The 26,404-nt window shown below is 33.9% G+C and overlaps 1 pseudogene; it reads left to right on the top strand.

Moving 5' to 3' along the window:
* The first annotated feature begins 23,559 nt into the window (after window positions 1–23,559).
* LOC148939288 (dual specificity testis-specific protein kinase 2-like) lies at window positions 23,560–24,432 on the top strand (annotated as a pseudogene).
* The last annotated feature ends 1,972 nt before the right edge of the window (window positions 24,433–26,404 follow it).

Raw genomic sequence — 26,404 nt, 5'->3', positions numbered from 1 at the left:
ACGCCCCATAGTAAAAACTAAAGTAACCCATAACTCCTGAAAAAAGGTTCCGATCAAAACAAGAAGTAAACTATTGTAACCGCCTTGTCCAAAACTTGTATAGAGCAAATATACCGTCCTCTGACTTGAATAACAAAGAAAAATATATTGGATTTAAAATCAAGATAATTGACTTTGACCACGATATTCTCCACAAACAGCATCTTTTTTTCTTTCCGCTTTTTCTTCTCCTCAGCTAGCTGGGCACTGGAAAATCTTATAGAGCTGTATAATAGCTCATTTTAAATGAAATTGCTACATGTAGTGCCTTTTGTAATTAAAAATAAAATAGTTTTTAAAGCAGAATCAATTTTGTCAAAAACTGAATTTTTTGATGTGTTTTCATGCTACAGTCTTTTCAAAGATATTTGAATTTTGAAGCAATCAAACAGTTCATGGTAATGAACTCTATAGTAAAAATAGCTGCTTGTCTCAATAGTAACCGAAACTCTAAGGAACGAAATTTTGATACCAATAGATACATCAAAGCAACAGTCCGTGATAACGAACTGTATGTTGTATAGCAAGAGCGACTCGTCTGAATAGTAACTTGTTACATCTATTTCCTTCTGTAATATAAGATAAAATATTTTTTGAATAGTTCCGGGTTGCAGCAGTAGCTAGAAACCTAATGTTATGTTATCCGGGTTGCAGCGGTAGATAGCATCCGGGTTGCAGCGGTAGCTAGCAATCCGGGTTGCAGCGGTAGCTAGTAACCTAGTAAAAGACGATCACGTCCAATGTTAAGAAATATAAAAACCCATAGTTCCTAACAAAGGAGTCAGATCAAAACAAAAAGTACACCATTAGAACCGTCTTGTCCGAAATCCCTGTATAGGAAACTTTCTGTCCCTTGGCTTGAACAGCAAGGGAAATATATTGGCTTGAAAATCAAGAAAAGTGGCAGCTACAACATTCTGCCTAAACGGGATATTTTTTTTTCTTTTTTCTTTTCCACAGATAGCTTGGCACTGGAACATCGTAGAGGGTTGTTCAATATCTCATTTTAAAGGAAATAAATTGGGTTAAAAATCTATAGTAACTAAAATAAATTATTTCTAAAAGAGAATACATTTTTCCACCAAAAACTGCATTTTTGATGTCTTTTCACACTGCAGTCTTTCAAACATAATCGTATACCAGCGGTAAGATTTGAACCCACACCTCTGAAGAGACTGATGGCTAACACCAGTGTCTTGTACCACTCGGCCAGGCTGCCTCTCATAATTTGGGTTGCAGCAGTAGCTAGCAACCTAGTAAGAGAAAACCCAAAACTCCTAAAGATAGAGTAAGATCAAAACAAAAGTACATCATTAGAACTACCTTGTCTGAAACCCTACTAGATAAATAATGAATGTCATCATAGTTTTATATTAGAGCTATGACGTGAATATAAAAATACGACATTATGTTGTGGTTTCTAAACGCGTCATGAAATAATATCATTGCGCCATGATTTACAGTAAAGAACGATCGCTCATGCATAGTAACTGATATATAGTGGTTTCAGGGGTAGTTACTTGTGGTTCGTCTCTTACTATTTCAAACAAGAAAAAGCCGTAGGCTTTTTCCTGTTTTTAATGATATAGCATCCGGGTTGCAGTGGTAGCTAGCAACCTAGTAAGAGACGATCACGTCCAATGTTAAGAAATAAAAAACCCATTGTTCCTAAAAAAGGAGTCAGATCAAAACAAAAAGTACACCAGTAGAACTGCCTTGTCCGAAACCCCTGTATAGGAAACTTTCTGTCCCTTGGCTTATATAAAGGCTCGATCATCGAGTTTAAGCTGAAACTAAGGAAAGGACAATTATGCCTCATATATTCACAATGATGTATAAGATTTCCCATTACATCTGTAAACTGTTCCACAGTTGCCGGTCCTTACCTTGGAAGCTTTTCACTAAACATGCAACATTTCTTTGGATATTACTATGAAGTTTTGCGAAAGCATCTCTAGCTGACTTTTCAACAAAATCTATTCTTTCAGAGATAATTTTAATCTTTAATTTTGAATATTTTTCGTAATCCCGGTAAAACATTCGTAAAAGTTTTCTCAATTTACAAAGATCAGCCTGTGCGTTCTTTGCAGCTTGTGTAAACTGCAAAAATATCCATGGTATCTTTGTTTTTAGTATTAATAAATTGATTGATTGATTGATTGATTGATCCGAGCAATAGTTTGAATATTTCAATACAAGCTAGAAAAATACCTTAAAATTTTAAAATTAGTTTTATTTTTGGTTAGGTTCTAACTACACGACTTGGGATTGACTATGTATTTTCAGACCAAAAAATTCCATTTTTTATATATTTTATTTTTCAGTTTAGAATCGCTAAAGTTATTATGTAAACTGCAAAAATATTTGTGATATCAGAGCAATAATTTTAATCTTTTCATTCAAACTAGCAAAATACCTGAAAATTTAAAAATTAGTTTCATTTTTTGTTAGGTTATGGATACTCGATACGAGTTATAAGAAGTGTTAATTGGATGAAAATATTATTCCATGTTTTGTAATAAGATGCCTTCTAAGCGAGTTATACGTAATTTAAAAAAAAACACTACTATACAAAAAACAGAGACAATATCTTTAAAAGAGAAAAGCAAAGGTATTCAACTAACATGGTGTATCCAGATGCGAAAATTTATAGTGACAAACGGCGTTATTATAATGATGTAGTTTATAGAAATGCGAAAATTGAGACAGCCAAACAAAAGAGCAAGGAATGGTATGCTAATGATGAAGATTACAGAGAAGCAACAATTGTGACAGCCAAACAAAAGAGCAAGGAACGGGATGGTAACGATAAAGATTACCGAAAGAAACATGAGAAAAAAGTTGCTACCAGAATAATGGGTAGATACTTGGGTGACAAAAGCTATAATGAAAAAATTAAATTCTCTGCGAGGTTGTACCGAAGAACGCATAAAGACAAAGGGAAAAATTACATTCAGAAATACAAGAAGATGGCAAAAATGCAGGCTGATCTTCGTAAACTGAGAAACATTTTACGCATGTTTAACCAGGATCACAAAAAGCATTCAATATTACAGATTAAAATTCTCTTTGAAAGAGCGGATGCTGTTGAAAAGTCGGCTAGAAATACTCTGGCAAAATTTCATAGTAATATCGAAAAGAAATGTTGTCAGTTTAATGAAAAGCTTCCAAGGTATGGATTGGCAACTGCGGAACAGTTTATAGATGCAATGGAGAATTTTCGACAACACAGTGAATATACGGAAGCGTAATTCTTAGGAAACTCGTAAGTTAATTTTCGGAGGAGCAATTGCAGTTTATGCAGCAGTAATAAAAATATATATACAAGCATACCTATCAACAGCGAAGGAAAAGCAATGTTTTTCAATTATGGCGAAAACGAGCCTGTTAGAGTTATTAGTATATGTCTTTGTAAGACTAATGATTTAGAACAAATTCCTGGAACACCGCCTCAAGAAAAAAGTATTTCTAACTGTGTTTTAAACAGTTCTTTTAGTTCGACTAAATATTTGGCAAAAAATGCTCTGTGTTGTAGAACAAACTGTCCTGAAAAGTACAAGACAACTATTGAATTACATTAAAAGACGATCATTAGAATAATAAACCATTGCATACTTTCGACTTAGTTAGCTACTTGATTGTTTGATCCGGGTTGCAGCGGTAGCTAGCAACCTAGTAAGAGACGATCACTTCCAATATTAAGAAATATAAAAGCCCATAGTTCCCAACAAAGGAGTCAGATCAAAACAAAAAGTACACCATTAGAACCGCCTTGTCTTAAACCCCTGTATAGGAAACTGTCTGTCCCTTGGCTTGAACAGCAAGGGAAATATATTGGCTTGAAAATCAAGAAAATTGACTTTAACCACGTTATTCTCCCCAAACGGGATATTTTTTTCTTTTTTTCTTTTTTTTTCTTTTCCACAGATAGCTTGGCACTGGAACATCGTAGAGGGTTGTTCAATATCTAATTTTAAAGTAAATTAATTGTGTTAAAAATCTTTATTAACTAAAATAAATTATTTATAAAAGAGAATAAATTTTTCCACCAAAAACTGCATTTTTGATGTCTTTTCACACTGCAGTCTTTCAAACATAATCGTATACCAGCGGTAAGATTTGAGCCCACGCCTCCGAAGAGACTGGAGGCTAACACCAGTGCCTTGGACCACTCGGCCAGGTTATAATAAAGAACGACCTCTTGCCTATACTAAATTTTATACGCCACTTAATTATAGTATAGGTTAGCATGGCACTGGAACATCGTAAAGAGTTGTTCAGTGGCTCATTTTGAAGGAAATTAATGGGGTTAAAAACCATTTGTAATTATAGAAAAGAAAAATAACTGAAAAATGAATCATGCTTGCTGTCGTAGATGCAACTTAGTAAAAGATGAGCACGTAAATGAGGATTATATAATTTTCATCGGATATACCTGACACCTAGTAAAGAACAAACCACGACATATAGTAACTAAAAGTTAATGTAATACAAGTATATTGTGAGAAGTTATTTGTCTGGGGAATAGTACCATACTAAGGTTTGTGTATTACGACTCCAACTAAGATAAAGCCATAAGCTTTTTCCCGTTTATAATCAAAAAGTTTGTGGTAACGAACTGTAGTAAGAGCGACTAGTCTCAATAGTAATCGGGGTTACAGCGGTATTTAGCAACCTAATAACAGACGATCACTTCCAATGTTAAGAAATATAAAAACCCTTAACTCCTACAAAAAAAGTCAGATCAAAACAAAAGTACACCATTAGAACCGCTTTGTCTGAAACCACTGTATAGGAAACTTTTTGTTATTTTGCTGGAACAGCAAGGGAAATATATTGGCTTGAAAATCAAGAAAAGTGGCGGCTATTACAACATTCTGCCTAAACGGCATATTTTTTGTTTCTTCTTTCTTTTCCACAGATAGCTTGGCAATGGAACATCGAAGAGAGTTTTTCAACGACTCATGTTAAAGAAAATTAGTTGGGTTAAAAATCTTTTGTAACTAGAATAAATTATTTTTAATTATTTTCTTGCCTATACTAAATTTTATACGCCACTTAATTATAGTATAAGTTCAACAGATAGCTTTGCATTGGAACATCGTAGAGAGTTGTTCAATGGCTCATTTTAAAGAAAATTAATGGGGTTAAAAACCTTTTGTAATTAAAACAAATTATATTTATTACATGAAGAAATTCTAATTATATTCCTTAAGAAATCATCATAAGTAAAAATTTCCCATACGGAAATTGAACTCAAGCCAACTGGGTGAGAGCTATTCCAACCTCTAGACCACATAGGATATATTTAAATAGCCGATTAATGAATAACATTAAAAGACGATCATTGGAATAGCATAACACTGCATACATTGAACTAAATTAGCTACTTGATTGCTTGAGGTTCGTCTTTTACTATTTCAAAGAAGAAAAAGCCGTAGGCTTTTTCTTGTTTGTAATGATATAGCATAAAACAGAACCCAAGTTGTAACTGACGTTATCCTGGTTGTTATGGTAAAGAATATAATAAGGAACGAACTCTTGTCTGTACTAACTTTTATAGGTAATCCGGGTTGCATCGGTAGCTAGCAACCTAGTAAGAGACGATCACGTCCAATGTTAAGAAATTATAATAAAGAACGACCTCTTGCCTATACTAAATTTTATACGCCACTTTTTCCGGGTTGCAGTGGTAGCTAGCAACCTAGTAAGAGACGATCACGTCCAATGTTAAGAAATATAAGAACCCATAGTTCCTAAAAAAGGAGTCAGATCAAAACAAAAAGTACACCAGTAGAACCGCCTTGTCTGAAACCCCTGTATAGTAAACTTTCTGTCCCTTGGCTTGAACATCAAGGGAAATATATGGGCTTGAAAATCAAGAAAAGTGGCAGCTACTACAACATTCTGCCTAAACGGGATATTTTTTTTTTCTTTTGTATCCAGAGATAGCTTGGCACTGGAACATCGTAGAGAGTTGTTCAATGGCTCATTTTAAAGGAAATTAATTGGGTTAGAAATCTATAGTAACTAAAATAAATTATTTCTAAAAGAGAATAAATTTTTCCACCAAAAACTGCATTTTTGATGTTTTTTCACGCTGCAGTCTTTCAAACATAATCGTATACCAGCGGTAAGATTTGAACCCACGCCTCCGAAGAGACTGGTGGCTAACACCAGTGCCTTGGACCACTCTGCCAGGCTGCCTCTTATAAATAATATATATGTGAATCTGGGTTGCAGCAGTAGCTAGCAACCTACCAAGAGTCTAATAAGAGACGATCACGTCTAATGTTAAGAAATATAAAATTACATTAAAGAACGAATTTTACACCATAGTAACCGAAGGATTAAAATAATAGTTAGTATTATAAGGAACAAACCGTTGCCTATACTAACTTGTATATGCCACATAACATTACATTAAAAGACGATTATTGGAATAAAAAAATTATTGCATAAAATTGGACTTAGTTAGCTACTTGATCGTTTGAGGTTCGTCTCTTGCTATTTAAAAGAAGAAAAAGCCATAGGCTTTTTCCTGTATGTAATCCGGGTTGCAGTAGTAGCTAGCAATCTAGTAAGAGACGATCACGTCCAATGTTAAGAAATATAAAAACCCATAACTCCTAAAAAATTACATTAAAGGACGAACTATCGCCCATAGTAACTGGATTATAATAAAGATCGAACTCTTCCCAATACTAACTTGCATAGGCAACTTCACTATAGTTAAGATTACAGTATTTATATTATACATCATTATAAATTATAAAAGGTTCAAATGTTTGAAGATTATAGAGTTAAAAATTTTCCCACACCGGAATCGAACCCGGCCCTGTTAAGTGAAAGTTAACTATCCTAGCCGCTAGACCATATGGGACAATAAAGAAGTATGATTTAAGAGCCATATGCATATTATTATTTCACCATACCAGTTATAATAAGGCCAAAACAAAATCGTCGACTTGCAACCTTACTTTTGACACATTAGTTAAATCTTCATCCGGGTTGCAGCAGTAGCTAGTAAGAGACGATCACGTCCAATGTTAAGAAATATAAAAACCCAAAGTTCCTAAAAAGGAGTCAGATCAAATTCAAAAGTACACCATTACAACCGTCTTGTCCGAAACCCCTGTATAGGAAACTTTCAGTCCCTTGGCTTGAACAGCAAGGGAAATATATTGGCTTGAAAATCAAGAAAAGTGGCAGCTACTACAACATTCTGCCTATACGGGTATTTTTTTTTCTTTTTTTCTTTTCCACCGATAGCTTGGCACTGGAACATCGTAGAGAGTTGTTCAATGGCTCATTTTAAAGGAAATTAATTGGGTTTTACATTAAAGAACGATCTGTAGTCCATAGTAATTGATTATAATAAGAGACTAACCTCCAAGAATCATCAGGGTTGCAGCGGTAGCTAGCAACCTAGTAAGAGACGATCACGTCCAATGTTAAGAAATATAAAAACCCATAGTTCCTAAAAAAGGAGTCAGATCAAATTCAAAAGTACACCATTAGAACCGCCTTGTCCGAAACCCCTGTATAGTAAACTTTCTGTCCCTTGGCTAGAACAGCACGGGAAATATATTGGCTTGAAAATCAAGAAAAGTGGCAGCTACTACAACATTCTGCCTAAACGGGATATTTTTTTTTTCTTTTTTTCTTTTTTTCTTTCTTTTCCAGAGATAGCTTGGCACTGGAAAATCGTAGAGAGTTGTTCAATGGCTCATTTTAAAGGAAATTAATTGGGTTAAAAATCTATAGTAACTAAAATAAATTATTTCTAAGAGAGGATAATTTTTTTTACATTAAAGGACGATAATTTGAATAACGAACCATTACATACATTAGACTTTGTTTACATTAAAGAACAAACTTCCAGCCCATTGTAGCTAAAATAAGATTATGATTAATGTTAAAGATTGATCAATGTTACAGTAAAGAACGATCTCTGGCCCATAGTAACTGATATAAGGTGTTTTTTTTTATTAAAATAAAGATCGAACTCTTCCCTATACTAACTTGCATAGGCAACTGCACTATAGTTAAGATTACAGTATTTATATTATACATCATTATAAATTATAAAAGGTTCAAATGTTCGAAGATTATAGAGTTAAAAATTTTCCCACACCGGGAATCGAACCCGTGCCTGTTAAGTGAAAGTTAACTATCCTAGCCACTAAACCATATGGGACCATAAAGAAGTATGATTTAAGAGCCATATACATATTATTGTTGTTATAATAAAGAACGACCTCTTTCCTATACTAAATTTTATAGGCCACTTAACTATAGTATAGGCTTAACTATAGTATAGTACAGTTATTATATTTAAGGTCAATATATTAAAATTTTCCACTAAAAGAAGGGTCATTGGAAAATAAATTACAGTAAAGAACGATCTCTCGCCAATAGTAACTGATAGAAGGTGGCTCCTGGGGTAGCTACATCCGGGTTGTAGCGGTAGCTAGCAACCTAGTAAGAGTCCGGGTTTCAGCGGTAGCTAGCAACCTAGTAAGTGACGATCACGTCCAATGTTAAGAAATATAAAAACCCCTAACTCCTGAGAAAAGAGTCAGATCAAAACAAAAATTACACCATTAGAACCAACTTGCCCAAAACCCCTATTAAGGAAACTTATCACTCTTTGGCTTGAATAACAAAGAAAATATATTGGCTTGAAAATCAAGAAAATTGACTTTAACCACGTTATTCTCCACAAACGGGATATTTTTTTCTTTCCGCTTGATTTTCCTCCTCAACAAGCTGGGCACTGGAAAATCATAGAGAGCTGTATAATAGCTCATTTTAAAGGAAATTGCAACATCTAGTCACTTTTGTAACTAAAAATAAAATACTTTTTAAAGTAGAATCAATTTTGTCAAAAAAATTGCATTTTTGATGTATTTTCATGCTGCAGTCTTTTCAAAGAAATTTGAATTTTGAAGCAATCAAATATAATAAAGATCAAACTCTTCCCTATACTAACTTGCATACGCAACTTCACTATAGTTAAGATTACAGTATTTATATTTTTACATTAAAAGACGATCACTGAAATAACAAACCATTCCATACATTGGACTTAGTTAGCTACTTGATTGTTTGATTTTTGTCTCTTACTATTTAAAAGAAGAAAAAGCCGTAGGCTTTTTCCTGTTTGTATTTATAGTTAAAAAACGAACTCAAGTCCAAAGAAACTGAACACTGTGGTTCATTCATATTATCTTCATTATTTTAGCTAGAATGTAAAAAAACAAGTTTCTTTTTTAAATTTAAAATTGAAAAGATAGTGCTTTTAATTCAACATATTAAAAATTCTCCCCGACTGGGAATCGAACCCCCTTCTCTCAGGTAACAAGTGGGAATACTTACCATTAGACTATCGAAGACTTTTAAAATAAAATATAATAAAGAACGACCTCTTGTCTATGATAACTTTTATAAGCCACTTAACTATAGTATAGGCTATTACAGTTATAAAGAACGACACCTATCCCATGTTAACTGAATCCGAGTTGCAGCGGTAGCTAGCAACCTAGTAAGAGACGATTACGTCCAATGTTAAGAAATATAACAATCCATAGTTCCTAAAAAAAGGAGTCAGATCAAAAAGAAAGTGCGCCATTAGAACCACCTTGTCCGAAACCCCTGTATAGGAAACTTTCTGTCATTGGCCTTGAACAGCAAGGGAAATATATTGGCTTGAAAATCAAGAAAATGGACTTTAAGCACGTTATTCTCCACAAACGGCATATTTTTTTCTTTCTCTTTTTTTCTTTTCCACAGATAGCTTGGCACTGGAACATCGTAGAGAGTTGTTCAATGGCTCATTTTAAAGGAAATTAATTGGGTTAAAAATCTTTTGTAACTAAAACAAATTATTTCTAAGAGAGAATAAATTTTTCTACTAAAAACTGCATTTTTGATGTCTTTTCATACTGCAGTCTTTTCAAAGATATTTGATTTTTGTGTCCGGGTTGCAGCGGTAGCTAGCAACCTAGTAAGAGACTATCACGTCCAATGTTAAGAAATATAAAAACCCATAACTCCTAAAAAAAGAGTCAGATCAAAACAAAAAGTACACCATTAGATCCGCCTAGTCCGAAACCCCTATGAAGGAAACTTACCTTATAATAAAGAACGACATCTACCCAATGTTAACTGGAAAATAATTATAATAAAGAACGACCTCTTGCCTTTATTAATTTATATTAAAGTTATTATATTTAGCTAAGAGGTAGGGAAACTGAATTTCTTTTTTAAATTGTAAATTCAAGAGATACTACTTTAAATTCAATATATTAAAAAGAATTATGACGGGGAATCGAACCCAGGTCTTCCGCATGACAAACAGCGATAGTGACCACTGTACTATCAGAGACTTATAATATATAAATAATATATAAGTCATGATATTGAATTGGTTAATACATCTTTGTACATGTTTTTCTCACTGATACATCTTTATACTGTTTGTATCATGGTTTACATAATCCGGATTGCAGCGGTAGCTATCCTCCTAGTAAGAGACGATCATCCTAGTAAGAGACGATCACGTCCAATGTTAATAAGTATTAAAGACACGTAATCGCAAGGGTAAGCTATAGTTTCTTATTCGCTGGCTAGGATACAACTCTGATTTTAATTCGTGGATACCCACTGAAGAAGTTCATAATCCGGGTTGCAGCGGTAGCTAGCAACCTAGTAAGAGACGATCACGTCCAATGTTACGAAATATAAAAACTCATAGTTCCTAAAAAAGGAGTCAGATCAAATTCAAAGTACACCATTAGAACCACCTTGTCCAAAACCCCTGTATAGGAAACTTTCTGTCCCTTGGCTTGAACAGCAAGGGAAATTATATTGGCTTGAAAATCAATAAGAGTGGCAGCTACTAAAACATTCTGCCTAAACGGGATATTTTTTTTTCTTTTTTCTTTTGTTTCCAGAGATAGCTTGGGACTGGAACATCGTAGAGAGTTGTTCAATGGCTCATTACACTAAAGAACAATCTCTCTCCCATAGTAACTGATATGTTACGTTAAAAGTTACAGTAAAGAACGATCTCTCACCAATAGTAACTGATATACGGTGGCTCCAGGGGTAGCTACAAGTAAATAAAAGGATCGATATGGTTCATCGTTAATGCAGAATATGTAAGTTTCATCAGATATAATTTCATGATCAAGATTGGTCAATGACGTCATTATCATAGGTATTACCCAGATTGTCTCTTACTATTCCAATTAAGAAAAAGCCATAGGATTTTTCCTGTTTGTAATTTCACAGTATCCCGATGTAGTGGTAGTCCGGGTTGTAGCGGTAGCAAGCAAACCTAGTAAGAGACAATCAACCTCAATAATAAAAAATAAATTTTCCGTGTTGCAGTGGTAGCAACCTAGCAACCTAGTAAGAGACGATCACGTCCAATGTTAAGAAATATAAAAACCCATAACTCCTAAAAAAACTCAGATCAAATCCGGGTTGCAGTGATAGCTAGCTACCTAGTAAGAGCCGATCACTTCGAATGTTAAGAAATATCCGGGTTGCAGCGGTAGCTAGCAACCTAGTAAGAGACGATCACGTCCAATGTTAAGAAATATAAAAACCCATAGTTCCTAAAAAAGGAGTCAGATCAAATTGAAAAGTACACCATTAGAACCGCCTTGTCCGAAACCCTGTATAGGAAACTTTCAGTCCCTTGGCTTGAGCAGCAAGGGAAATATATTGGCTTGAAAATCAAGAAAAGTGGCAGCTACTACAACATTCTGCCTAAACGGGATATTTTTTTTTCTTATTTTCTTTTCCACAGATAGCTTGGCACTGGAACATCGTAGAGAGTTGTTCAATGGCTCATTTTAAAGGAAATTAATTGGGTTAAAAATCTATTGTAACTAAAATAAATTATTTCTAAAAGAGAATATATTTTCCCACCAAAAACTGCATTTTTGATGTATTTTCACACTGCAGTCTTTCAAACATAATCGTATACCAGCGGTAAGATTTGAACCCATGCCTCCGAAGAGACTGGTGGCTAACACCAGTGCCTTCGACCACTTGGCCAGGCAGCCTCTCATAAATATATATATGTGAATTTGAGTTGCAGCAGTAGCTAGCAACCTAGTAAGAGAGGATCAGTCCAATACTAAGAAATAAAAAAACTCAAAACTCCTAAAAATAGAGTCAGATCAAAACCAAAGTACATCATTAGAACCACCTTGTCTGAAACTCTACTAGATAAATAATGAATTTCATCATAGTTTTATATTAGAGCTATTACGTGAATAGAAAAACACGAAATTATATTGTTGTTTCTGAAGACCTCATGAAATAATACCATTGCGCCATGACGTTTTGAAATAAAATATTATAAAGAACGACTTCTTGCCTTTACTAAATTTTATACGCCACTTAATTATAGTTTAGGTTAGTAATTCAACAGATAGCTTGGCACTGGAACATCGTAGAGAGTTGTTCACTGGCTCATTTTAAAGAAAATTAATGGGGTTAAAAACTTCTTGTAATTAAAACAAATTATGTTTATGACATTAAGAAATTTTCATTATGTTCCTTAAGATCCGGGTTGTAGCGGTAGCTAGCAACCTAGTAAGAGACGATCACCTCCAATGTTAAGAAATATAAAACCCCCCAACTCCTAAAAAAAGAGTCAGATCAAAACAAAAAGTACACCATTAGAACCGTCTTCTCCGAATCCTCTATAAAGGAAACTTACCGCCCTTTGGCTTGAATAACAAAGAAAATATATTGGCTTGAAAATCAAGAAAATAGACTTTTACCACGTTATTCTCCACAAACGGGATATTTTTTTCTTTCCGCTTGATTTTTCTCCTCAGCTAGCTGGGCACTGGAAAATCATAGAGAGCTGTATAATAGCTCATTTTAAAGGAAATTGCAACATCTAGTCACTTTTGTATTTAAAACTAAAATACTTTTTAAAGTAGAATCAATTTTGTCAAAAAAATTGCATTTTTGATGTATTTTCATACTGCAGTCTTTTCAAAGATATTTGAATTTTGAAGCAATAAAACAGTTCATGGTAATGAACTCTATAGTAATAATAGCTACTTGTCTCAATAGTAACCGAAACTCCTTGAACAAAAATTTTCTTTTTTGTCTTAATCGATAAAATTATTATGTAAACTGCAAAAATATTTATGATGCCTAATCAGTAATATTAATTTTTTAATTTAAACAACAAAAATACATGAAAATTCTAAAATTAGTTTTGCTTTTTGTCTCCTGGAAGAAAAATTATTTTCATCTCAGTTCAAATTTATTATTGTATCCTGGAACCAAACTTTTTTTGGTTTGTAACCCGTAAAGTACATTTCTCCATATTATTGTCTCATAATTGCAATTATTTTAGTTTTCAGTCCAGAATCGCTAAACTTATTATGTAAAATGCAAAAATATTTATGGTGTCTAACCAATAATACTAATTTTGTAATTCAAACAAGAGAAATACCTGAAAATTTTAAAATTTGTTTTGTTTTATGCTAGGTTTTAGATACTCGACACGGGATTTTGTGTACTTAATAATTTTAAACATTGAAAAAATATGGTCTCACGCGAGTGGAAAAAAAGAAAGAATAACCAAAAAAAATACCAAAATAGAGCAATCCAAATTTCTACTAATAGAAAACTTTACTACATAAAAAATAAAGCTAACATCCTGAAATATCAGAAAAGTTTATTCAAAAGAGATAAAAATGCCACCGAACGCAATAAAGCTCGAGAACGCGTAAGGATTGCTACTAAGATGTCTTGTGATCCAGGATTTAAGAAAATGAAATATGACAGAGCAAAACAGAGGTATGTTACGGATCAGGGGCATCGAGAAGGGAAAATTGAGACAGCCAAACAAAAGACCAAGGAACGGTATGATAACGATATAGATTACCGAAACAAACATAAGAAAAAAGTTGCTACCAGAATAATGGGTAGATACTGGGGTGACAAAAGCTATAATGAAATTATAATAAAGATCAAACTCTTCCCTATACTAACCTGCATACGCAACTTCACTATAGTTAAGATTACAGTATTTATATTTTACATCATTATAAATTATAAAAGGTTCAAATGTTCAAAGATTATAGAGTTAAAAATTTTCCCACACCGGGAATCGAACCCAAGCCTGTTAAGTGAAAGTTAACTATCCTAGCCACTAGACCATATGGAACCATAAAGAAGTATGATTTAAGAGCCATATGCATATTATCATTTCACCATACCAATTATAATAAGGCCAAAACAAAATCGTCGACTTGCAACCTTACTTTTGACACATTAGTTAAATCTTCATCAGGCTTAAAAAATGTTTTGCTAGTTTTACATGAAAGAACGAACCTTAGCCCATAGTAGCATTATAATAAAGAACGAATATTTTACCGATTATCTACTAATAACCATATATGACGTAATAAGTGACATGACGTAATATCTAAAACCTAATGTGTACTAATAACCATATATGACTTAATGAGCGACGTGACGTAAAAATTGAAAAAATTAATTTTTATTTTATTTTCGTTTTTAGTTCAGAATCGCTAAAGTTATAAATTGCAAAAATATTTATGGTGTCTGAACAATAGTCTTAATCTTTTAATTTAGACTAGAAAAATACCTGAAAATTTAAAAATTAGTTTAATTTTTTGTTAGGTTCTTGATACTTGATACGTGACATAAACATTCAACTAATGGTTACATAATGGTTTCAGTCAAGCAAGCTACACGCAAGTTAAAAAAACAGTACTACCAAAAAAACAGAGATAGCATCTTGAAAACAGAAAAGCAAAGGTATTCAACCGACCAGGCGTATCGAGATGCGAAAATTGATAGTGACAAACAGCGTTATTATAATATTTATATTTATAAATATTATTATAATATTTTAGTTATTATAATATTGAGAGAGCAAAACAAAACAGCAAGATGTGTTATCACAATGATGAAGATTATAGACATGCGAAAATTGAGAGAGCCAAACAAAAGAGCAAGGAACGGTATGATAACGATATAGATTACCGAAACAAACATAAGAAAAAAGTTGCTACCAGAATAATGGGTAGATACTGGGGTGACAAAAGCTATAATGAAAAAATTAAATTCTCTGCGAGGTTGTACCGAAGAACGCATATGGACAAAGGGAATAAATACATTCAGAAATACAAGAAGATGGCAAAAATGCAGGCTGATCTTTGTAAATTGAGAAACATTTTACGCATGTTTTATCGGGATCACGAAAAGTATTCAAAATTACAGATTAAAATTCTCTTTGAAAGAGCGGATGCTGTTGAAAAGTCGGCTAGAAATGCTTTGGCAAAGCTTCATAGTAATATCCAAAAGAAATGTTGTCATTTTAATGAAAAGCTTCCAAGGTATAGACTGGCAACTGCGGAACAGTTTATAGAAACAATGGAAAATGTTCGACAACACAGTGAATATACAGAGGCGTACTTCTTAGAAAATTCGTATATTAATTTTGGAAGGAGCAATTGCAGTTTATGTAGCAGCAATAAAAATATATATACAAGCATACCTATCAGCAGCGAAGGAAAAGCAATGTAATTCAATTATGGCAAAAACGAGCCTGTTAGGGTTATTAGTATATGTGTTTGTAAGACTAATGATTTAGAACAAATTCCTGGAACACCGACTCAAGAAAAAAGTATTTCTAACTGTGTTTTAAACAGTTCTTTTAGTTCTACTGAATATTTGGCAAAAAATTCTCTGTGTAGTAGAACAAACTGCCCTGAAAAGTACGAGACAACTATTGAAAAATGCTCTGAATCTAGATCTGACAAGGAAATTATGATGGCTGAAGTCACCTATAACAATCCGAGTAAACATTCAAAACCAAAAATTGGGCAGCAGGTTACTTGGCAATATCACCCTGATATCTGCAAGCTCTATCCGATGGATATTGAATTATGTCAAATTCTTTTTGATATCCTTGAAAGTAATATAGAATTAAAATTTTCAACTGAAAAAGTGGTTAATTTCTACCTTGGTGGCTTGGATTATTGTGACATCAATTACAGGGACACAAGAAAGCATGGGCATTCGTTATACTGTACCCCAAATGAGGGATGTCAGAGCTATTTGCGTTCTCTAAGGGTACTAGCTCCACATTTTCCTGTCTTGACCTGTTTCATTAATAGCGTATATAAGGCAGTATCAAAATCAAAGATTATACAACATATTAATCTACTAAAAGTCGAGGGCTCGTACAAGGAACTAAGTCATTATATAGAAGAAGTGTCAAGTAGACTCTGTCGTAATAATAGTCAAGACTTCATCTGCGGTGATAGCAATATTAGAGTTTATGTGGATGAAAATACAATAATAAAATTATTTGGTGAGAGCCTTGATAAGATAGCTAACATCAGGGATGTATACCCCACAATGCATTGTGACAGTTGCGAGCAGATAAAGACAAAATACCAATTGAAGAGTCTAAGATCCCTTTCAAATAAGAAAGGTTTTGATGTAATGATGGCCACGACTTTAGAACACCTACAACAGGAAATACCCAAAGATGACAGAGAACAGCTAATTCATTGTACAGGTTGGAATGAGGATGCCATAGATTCATTCTCTGTCTGTGATTACTGAGCTGGGAAAATGTTGAAAAGTAAGGAGAATACCCGATTAGTATTAAATAACATACATATAGACTGTACAACGGAATGTATAAAGTGTTTATATAATTTTGAAATGGCAATGATTCGATTTGTAATGCCTTGTCTTACGATCGTCAGATTAGGGCAAGTAACTGCATTGAAGAGACCTAGAACAGAACTTGTTGACGCTCTTAAAGGGGAAAATAGTATATCTACCTGTTGATGTGCAAGCAAATGCAGATATTCAGCCTGAAAAACTTCTTAACATTGATAGTTTTGTAGTCATTGTCAATGGTCAGCCTACTTAAAACAAGAATTTTTGGACTGCACTAATAGATCTGAGAAAAGTGCATGAAGCACTGTTGTGGTTAAGAGAGGACAACAGTCTCTATAAAACAATCCGTGCATACAGCCTATTAGACTTAAATAAAATACTTGAAGCACGTCTTGCGGAAAAAGCGGTTGGTGTTGATAATTTTCCTGAAATACCGGAAGCTGAAATCCTTCAGAAACTGACAGAAAGCGCAAAATCTATATTGGTTGAACATTTTTCTGTCCAGCCTCTCAATTCAGCGGTTCCAAAAGACTTCATAGAAGATTTTAAGCAGATGAAAGATCTTGGTACTGACCAATTTCAAATCAAGAAACTAAAAGGTGATAGCGAAAACTTATTTCAGGAAGAACTTGATCTTAAAGTGTTTCCAAATCGTTTCCCGAAAGGCAAATATGGCTTGCGTGACAAGGCAAGACCATTTCGGATTAGGAATGCAGAATATTTTAAATCAAGGCTTCTTAGCAGACATACTAAGTATCGTCTTGACAAACAGTTTCTTTTTCACAGCTTCCAATTGCAAGAATTGTCTTACATGTGTAATAGCGTCGGTCATATGTTGCGGACTGTGAAACCAAATCAAAATGCTCGTCAATTTATAGACAGGCTTCATTCCCGTGATGGAGAGATGGAAGCGACTTAGTTTTCTGTTCAATCAAAAATCAGAGGATCTCAGCAGTATTTTCAATCTCTTTCCTATAAAGTAAAGTCAATGATTGAGCAATTGGGTCCACCGACTTTGTTTATGACAGTTTTATATGCTGAGTGGTAGTCTCCTGAATTTATTGACTATTTATGGACTGTCCATAAGAACTTACCTGGTGTAGCAAAAATCACCCCAGCAGAGTTGACGTGTCTAGATCCAGTTGCAGTTTCCATGCACTTTGACAAAAAATGGACACCTATATTTAATGAGCTAATTTGTTCAAAGACAAATCCTTTGTTTGGTAAAATTAAGGATCATTTCTGGGGTATCGAGTATCAGAAACGAGGTGCGCCTGATGTACATTGTGAAGTGTGGATTGAAGATGCTCCTATTATTGGGAAACCAACAGCGTCTGAAGTGATTCAGTATATGAATAGTATTATAACTTGTGAAATACCAAATAGATTGACTAGTCCAACTCTTTACAAACTGGTCAAACACCATCAAGTGCACCACTGTAATAAATACTGTCAAAGAAAATATAGGAGCAAAAGAGGAAGATGGGTTACGTATTGTAAGTTTGGCTTTCCTCGTCCTACAAAGGAACGAACAGAATTATATGACATCCTTGACTGCTTGGCTCACGGTGCAAACCTTAAAAAGCCAAGAAAAAGAATATATCATCTGCTTCGAAGAGATGACGAGCGTTATATAAATGACTATTCTCCTGCGTTACTTATTGCTAATCCAGCAAACATTGATGTTCAATATATTGGCCATTTGGGCTCTAAATTACCGTATTACATTACCGATTACACGACTAAAGCAGAGAGTGTCGAAATAGAAGCAATGTGGGAGGAAGTAAATAATGCATGCAAAAGTCTTGGTCAACGAACTATGTTCTACTTGTTGAAGTCCATAAAAACCCGTCAAGTTGGAGCAGTTGAAGCTGCTGATAGGCTTCTTGGTACTAAATTGTATAGTATTTCTAGGCAATTTAGATATATTGACCTTGCGAAAAAGAGCAATGTGAAGAGGACACTGAGAAGGTTTGAGGAGCTTGAAAAGCTTGCTAAAAACGATCCATAGAGTAGTGATTTGTACATTGCCCACTGGGTTATTGATATCTACCCTAAAAGACCGGAACATATGGAAAATATCAGTCTTTTTCAGTTGTTGTCTTGGTATGAACGGGAGCGTAATGGTACTGATGATAATATGATGTTAGCTGACGGGTCCTTCTACCTCAGAAAAAGGCTTTTTAAACCGTATATTATACAGCACAGAAAGGTAAACCCATTTGAAACTGACGAAAAGAAAAATGCTTACTATGGAGATCTTTTAAAATTGTTTAAACCTTGGCGAAATGAAAATGAACTAATAGTCAGTGGAAATAGCAACTACGAAACCTACTGTGTTGAAAGTGTAAACTATCCCGACATGGTAGCTTACCACGAAAAATTTTTTGTTAAGAGGAAAAGAAATATAGAATTTGAAGAAAGGGTCCGAGAACGTGCAAAAGAAATTCTGAAGGCAGAAAATATTGATGAAAACATTGAAGATGACCCAGAAAATGCAATTCAGGGAGGAGTCATTGACAGAGCAGCAGATGCTATGGAGGATTTGTTAGACGCAAACAAACAGTTTTTAAATGGTTACACCGAAGACAGGTTGAAAAATGATTATGAGTCGCTCAATATTGATCAAAAGAGAGTTGTTGAAAAAATTTTTAGACTCAGTTACCAAGCGCAATGGTGCAACATCTTTGAAGTTTACAGTAAAGAACGATCTCTCATCCATAGTAACTGATAAATGGTGGTTCCAGGGGTAGTTACTTGAGGTTCGTCTCTTACTATTTCAAAGAAGAAAAAGCCTTAGGCTTTTTCCTGTTTGTAATGATATAGCATAAAAGAAAACCCAAGTGGTAACTGATTCACAGTATCCGGGTTGCAGCAGTAGCTAGCATTGCAGTAACTACACTACAATATTATGCCTAAACGGGATATTTTTTTTTCTTTTTTCTTTCATTTCCACAGATAGCTTGGCACTGGAACATCATAGAGGGTTGTTCAATAGCTCATTTTAAAGGAAATAAATTGGGTTAAAAATCTATAGTAACTAAAATAAATTATTTCTAACAGAGAATAAATTTTTCCACCGAAAACTGCATTTTTGATGTCTTTTCACACTGCAGTCTTTCAAACATAATCGTATACCAGCGGTAATATTTGAACCCAAACCTCCGAAGAGACTGGTGGCTAACACCAGTGTCTTGGACCACTCGGCCAGGCTGCCTCTCATAATTTGGGTTGCAGCAGTAGCTAGCAACCTAGTAAGAGACGATCAGTCCCATGCTAAGAAATATAAAAACCCAAAACTCGTAAAAATAGAGTAAGACCAAAACAAAGGTACATCATTAGAACTACCTTGTCTGAAACCCTACTAGATAAATAATGAATGTCGTCATAGTTTTATATTAGAGCTATAACGTGAATAGAAAAACACGACATTATGTTGTGGTTTCTGAACGCTTCATGAAATAATATCATTGCGCCGTGACGTCATGAAATAAAATCATTACGCCGTGACGTCATAATTACTACTTAAGAACGACAAAGATGTAAATGGTCTCATTCGTGAATTACATAATGGTTAGATCAAAGCAAGCTGCACGCAAGTTAAAAAAACAGTACTACACAGACAATTATTATAAAGAACGAACTCTTGCCTCTACTAAATTTTATAGGCCACTTAACTATAGTGTAGGCAAGTACAGTTATATTTAAGGCCAATATATTTTTACATTAAAAGATGATTATTGGAATAACCAATCATTGCATACATTGGAGTTAGTTAGCTACTTGATTGTTTGAGCTTCGTCTCTTACTATTTCAAAGAAGAAAAAGCCGTAGGCTTTTTCCTGTTTGTTTTGGGTTGCAGCGGTAGCTAGCAACCTAGTAAGAGACGATCACGTCCAATGTTAAGAAATATAAAAACTCATAGTTCCTAACAGAGGTTATAATAAGGAACGACCTCTTGCCTATACTAAGTTCTCTCCCTAGCGAATAAAGAAGCTTGTATACCGACCTGATTTGTGTTAGTACGGTCAAATGATTTTGGTTTAAAATGAGGAATCCGGGTTGCAGCGGTAGCTAGCAACCTAGTAAGAGACGATCACGTCCAATGTTAAGAAATATAAAAATCCATAGTTCCTAACAGAGGAGTCATATCAAAACAAAAAGTACACCATTAGAACCGCCTTGTCCGAAACCCCTGTATAGTAAACTTTATGTCCCTTCGCTTGAACAGCAAGGGAAATACATTGGCTTGAAAATCAAGAAAAGTGGCAGCTACTACAACATTCTGCCTAAACAGGATATTTTTTTTCTTTTGTATCCAGAGATAGCTTGGCACTGGAACATCGTAGAGAGTTGTTCAATGGCTTATTTTAAAGGAAATTAATTGGGTTAAAAATCTATAGTAACTAAAATAAATTATTTCTAAAAGAGAATAAATTTTTCCACCAAAAACTGCATTTTTGATGTCTTCACACTGCAGTCTTTCAAACATAATCGTATACCAGCGGTAAGATTTGAACCCACGCCTCCGAAGAGATCATTTAATTAAAGTTGTAAAATTAACAATATGATACCTTGTCATAATCATAGGTAGTAACCATATATGAAGTAATTAGTGAATGCAATATTAGCAAGCGGTTATATTTTGACACAATGATATAAGACATACATATTGGATGGATATAGTTCATTATAAAATGGGGTTGCAAATATCCAGGTTGAAGTAGTAGCTAGCAACCTAGTAAGAGACGATCACGTCCAATGTTTCAAACAGTTCGTGGTAACGAACTTATAGTAAGAGCGACTCGTCTCAATAGTAACCCAAAATCCAAAAACGGAATTTTAACATTAATAGATACATAAAAAGAATCGGATTTTTATTCTGATTTTCAATATATACATTTCATCAAGTTTCCTCACATCCATCAAAAGTTAGGATCCTGAGAAAATGTGCCTTATTTTCAAAAAAGAAAAAAAACACGCCCTAAAAGCCGTAGAATCTTAATGAAAATCATACCATCAGATCCAGCGTATCAGAGAAACCTACCGTAGAGGTTTTATGCTCTTATCTTCAAAAATGTGGAATTTATATTTTTTGCCAGAAGAAAGATCACGGATGCGTGTTTATTTGTTTTCCTTTTTTCCCATGGGTGATCGTATCAACCCAGAGGTCCCAGAAATTGCGAGACAGCTTATTTGAACATAAATTAAAATTTCTAGTGCCTTTTTAATAAAAAAAATAAACATAGAATCACTTTTTACAAAAGCACTGCATTTTAGATGTCTTTTCATATTGCAGTTTTTTTCAAAAATAATTGATTTCTTAAGCAATCGTAACCATATATAAAGTAATAAGTGACGTGACGTAAGATCTAACATCGACTGTGTACTAATAACCATATATGATGTAATGAGTAATTTTACGTAAAAATAGAAAAATCAATTTTTATTTTATTTTTGTTTTAGCTCAGGACCGATAAAGTTATAGACTGCAAAAATATTTATGGTATCTGAGCAATAATTTTAATCTTGTAATTTAAACTGGAAGAATACCTGAAAAATTTTAAATTAGTTTTATTTTTTGTTAGGTTGCAATAAAGAACGAATATAAAGTTATTATAATCACAATAAAAAGCACATTGAATATCGTCTCTTACTCTTCCAACTAAGAAAAAGACATAGGCTTTTTCCTGTTTGTAATCTGGGTTTCAGTGGTATTATCCGGGTGGTAGCAGTAGCTAGCAGCCTAGATAAAGACGATCACCTCCCATAGTGAAAAATTAAATAGTCTATAAATCCTAAAACTACAATAAGATAAAAAACAAAGTTCACTATTAAAGCCGCCTTGTCCAAAACCCCTATATTGGAAATTACTGTCCCTTTGATTGAATAACGAGGGAAATATATTGGCTTGAAAATTAAAAGTAGTGGCTGAAACCACGATAGCCTACTCGTAATATACGGTCTTTTTCTTCTTTTCTTTTTGTCTCCTGGAACCACACTTTTTTGGCTCAACTTCTAAAGTGTGTTTGTTTTGTGCTATATTTCCTTAGCAAAGAAATTCAATTTTTTATTTTATTTTAGTTTTTAATCCAGAATTTCTAAGGTTATTATGTAAACTGCAAAAATATTTATGGTGTCTAAGCAATAATATTAATTTTTTTATTAAAACTATGAAAATACCTTCAAATTTTTAGGTTAGGGTGACTTTTTGATCGATTTAATCAGCGAAAGTTTTATTTCATCTCTTACTTCAAAGATGTAAATGTGTCCTGTAATCAAACTTTTTTTGGATCAACTTCTAAAGGGCGTATCTTTTGTGCTGTATTTTCGTAGAAGAGAGATTCATTTTTATTTATTTTAGCTTTCAGTTCAGGATTGCTAAGCTTATAAACTGCAAAAATATTCATGGTGTTTGAGCAATAATATTAATTTTTTAGTTTCAGCAAGAAAAATACCTAAAAATCTTCAAATTAGTTTTGTTTTTATTTCAAACTAATCAACGAGTTTGATTTTATATCTCACTTCAAAGTTATAATTGTCTTCTGGAACTAAACTTTTTTTGCTCAACTTCTAAAGTGACTATCTTTTGTGCTATATTTCTGTAGAAAAGAAATTCAATTTTTTATTTTATTTTAGCTTTTAGTCCATTATGTAAACTGCAAAAATATTTATGGTGTCCGAGCAATAGTTTCTATTTTTTATTTCAAACTAGAAAAACACCTAAAAATTCTAAAATTAATTTTGTTTTTTGTTAGGTTTTTGCTACTTGACGCGTGGCTTTAACTCGTCATTGTAAGTTTAAATATAATGAGTTCGCATAACAGTAACATGCTTATTGAAATTGAGTTTTCAAATGTTGTGAGAATCAGTTCAGGCGTTTATGTAAGCGTATACAAGGCTTCTTATAAGGGAAAAGACGTTGCTATTAAAGTCTTCCGTGGTCATGATAGGGAAGCTTTTGAGAAGGAAGTTGAGTTGTTGAGAAGGTCTAATGATAAATACGTCAAAAATATTGTGAATTATTTAGGATCAACATCCTTGAGCTCAATAGGACAGGGAGAGCAGCATGTATTTGAATATTGACCTGGAACGGTGGAAAAAAGGCTTGAAAGTGATGAGCAGTTGTCCCTTTCAAAACGTGTAGCGATTGCAAGAGATATAGCCTCAGGAATGTCCTGTTTACATGAAGCGAATATTATTCTCAGGAATCTTAGTAGCGCCAATGTTCTTCTGAAAGCTAATGAAGTCGCAGTGGTGTCTAATTTGCGATTAGCATGTGTTATGCCCAATAGAAGAAAAAAAGCGAAATTTGGAATAGTGAGAGACTTTCCTAGAACAGCGCCAGAAATTACTGCTGGTGAGGACTATGATCAGTCTAGTGATGTTTATTCCTTTGGAGTTATTCTTATTGAGTTAGTTTGTCATAAGACACTTGAAAACCTTAAGGTATTCTATACCCCCAAAAAATGTATTGATACTGAAAAGCTTGAGAGTAGTGTCCCGAATGATGAAAATTTGAAAAATCTATATAATGTAGCAACAAACTGTTTAAATATTGACCCTAAGAAAAGACCCACATTCAAGTCACTAATAGTTGAATTAGGCTCAATTTTTGCCTGTATTGGAGAAGAAAAAATAGTTAAAAATTTTAAATCTATGTTTGAGGCTAAGGGAAAGTAACTACCCTTAAGGAAAATTTTTCCAATATTGTCATCGGTAGCTAGCAGCCTAGTAAGGGAGGATCACACCCCATAGTAAAAAAGAAAATAGTCCATAACTCCAAAACTAGAATCAGATCAAAAGACAAAGTACACTATTAGAACCGAATTGTCCAATACCCCTAAATAGGAAACTAAGTGTTGCTTGGCTTGAACAGCAAGGAAAATATATTGGTTTGAAAATCAAGAAAAGTGGCTGAAGACAAAATATTCCGTATCGACAGCAGGTTTGATTTTCCTTTTTTTCGTCTCAGCTAGCTCAGCACTGGGAAATATCGTAGAGCTGTTTTAATGTCTCATTTGAAAGGAAATTGATACGTTTAAATAATTTCATTTAATTAACAAAAATAATTTTAAAAACAAAATCATTTTTCTATGAAAAACTTCATTTTTCTATAGCTCTGTAGCAGAAAATGTTATTATTATCATCCTGCATACAAAAATCAAAGTAGGGATTTCTTACAGTAAAGAACGAACCTGAAGCTCATAGCAAAATCAAGGTTAAAGCAGTAGCTAGTAACCTAGCAAGAGACGACCACGCCCCATAGTAAAGACTAAAGTAATTCATAATAAATCTTTAAAATGGAGTCAGGCCAAAACAAGAAGTACACTATTAGAACCGCCTTCTCCAAAACCTCTCTATATTAATCTTACCATCACTTGGCGGGAACAACAGGAAAATAAATTGGCTTGAAAATCAAGAATAGTGGCTGAAACCACGATACTCTCAATACAAGGCAAGTTTTTTCTTACCTTTTTTTTCTCCTCAGCTATCAGGGCACTTAAAAGTCATAGAGAGTTATATAATGGTTCATTTTAAAGGAAATTGCTACATCTAGTTCCTTTTGTAGTTAAAAATAAAATAGTTTACAAAATAGAATCAATTTTGACAAAAAAACTGCACTTTGTGTATCAAACAGTTCGTGGTAACGAACTGTATAGTAATTTCCATTAAAGAACGATCTGTATTCCATAGTACCTGAATCAGGGTTGCAGCAGTAGCTACCTAGTAAGAGACAATCATGACCGATGTTAAGAAATATAAAAACCCATGATTCCAAAAAAAAAAATGTCAGATCAAAGCAAAAAGTACACCATTAGAACCGTCTTGTCTGAAATGTCTATGTAGGAAACTTTCTGTCCCTTGGTTTGAACAGCAGGGGAAATATTTTGGCTTGAAAATAAAGAAAAGTGGCTGCCTAAACGGCTTCTTTTTTTTGTTGTTTTCTTTTCCACATATAGCTTAGCACTGGAACATCGTAGAGAGTTGTTCAATGGCTCATTTTAAAGGAAATTAATAGGGTTGAAAGCCTTTTTTAATTAAAAGAAATTATTTTTAAAATAGATTCAATTTTTTACGAAAAACTGCCAATTTCATGTTAAAGATTAATCAATGATTACATTAATGCACGAACTGTAGCCCCTAATAACTGAAGTAACAAGGAAATCCTTATATTCTCCATTCCGGGAATTGAACTCGAACCAACTGGGTGAGAGTACGCTATCCAAACCACTAGACTATGAGTAGTATGCTAAATATGGATTTACGTACGCCCCTAGGAATTACCATGCTATTTGCGTACAGTACGTTCCTTAGTACCTCGCCATGCTATTTGCGTACAGCACTAGGAATTAAGTTGGCAAGGTATAATGTGGTCAAACATGTTTTGAGAATTAATTAGGAGTGGTCTCGTGGGGATCGTTCAATGCTTCCTCCCACGTAATATTCCAATGGATTCAATCATCACCTTGAATAATTTTTAAGATGGGCACACCAAGGCCCTCTTAATCTTTCGAATACTTTTCGCGCAGCAAGACCCAACTGGTAAGTTACAAATCCTAACCTAATCTGTCAAATATTTTTGAATTAAAATTTTTCAGGAGGGGAATTCTCCGGTGTGGAATACGCCAGACCCGAAATGCTGCGGGGGTTA

Source organism: Artemia sp. Qi Xiang Cuo, chromosome 21 (genome assembly GCF_049724085.1).
Source record: "Artemia sp. Qi Xiang Cuo chromosome 21, ASM4972408v1, whole genome shotgun sequence".
NCBI lineage: Eukaryota > Metazoa > Arthropoda > Branchiopoda > Anostraca > Artemiidae > Artemia > Artemia sp. Qi Xiang Cuo.
Note: the sequence above shows the minus strand (reverse complement) of the source record. Positions and strands in the feature narration are given on the sequence as shown.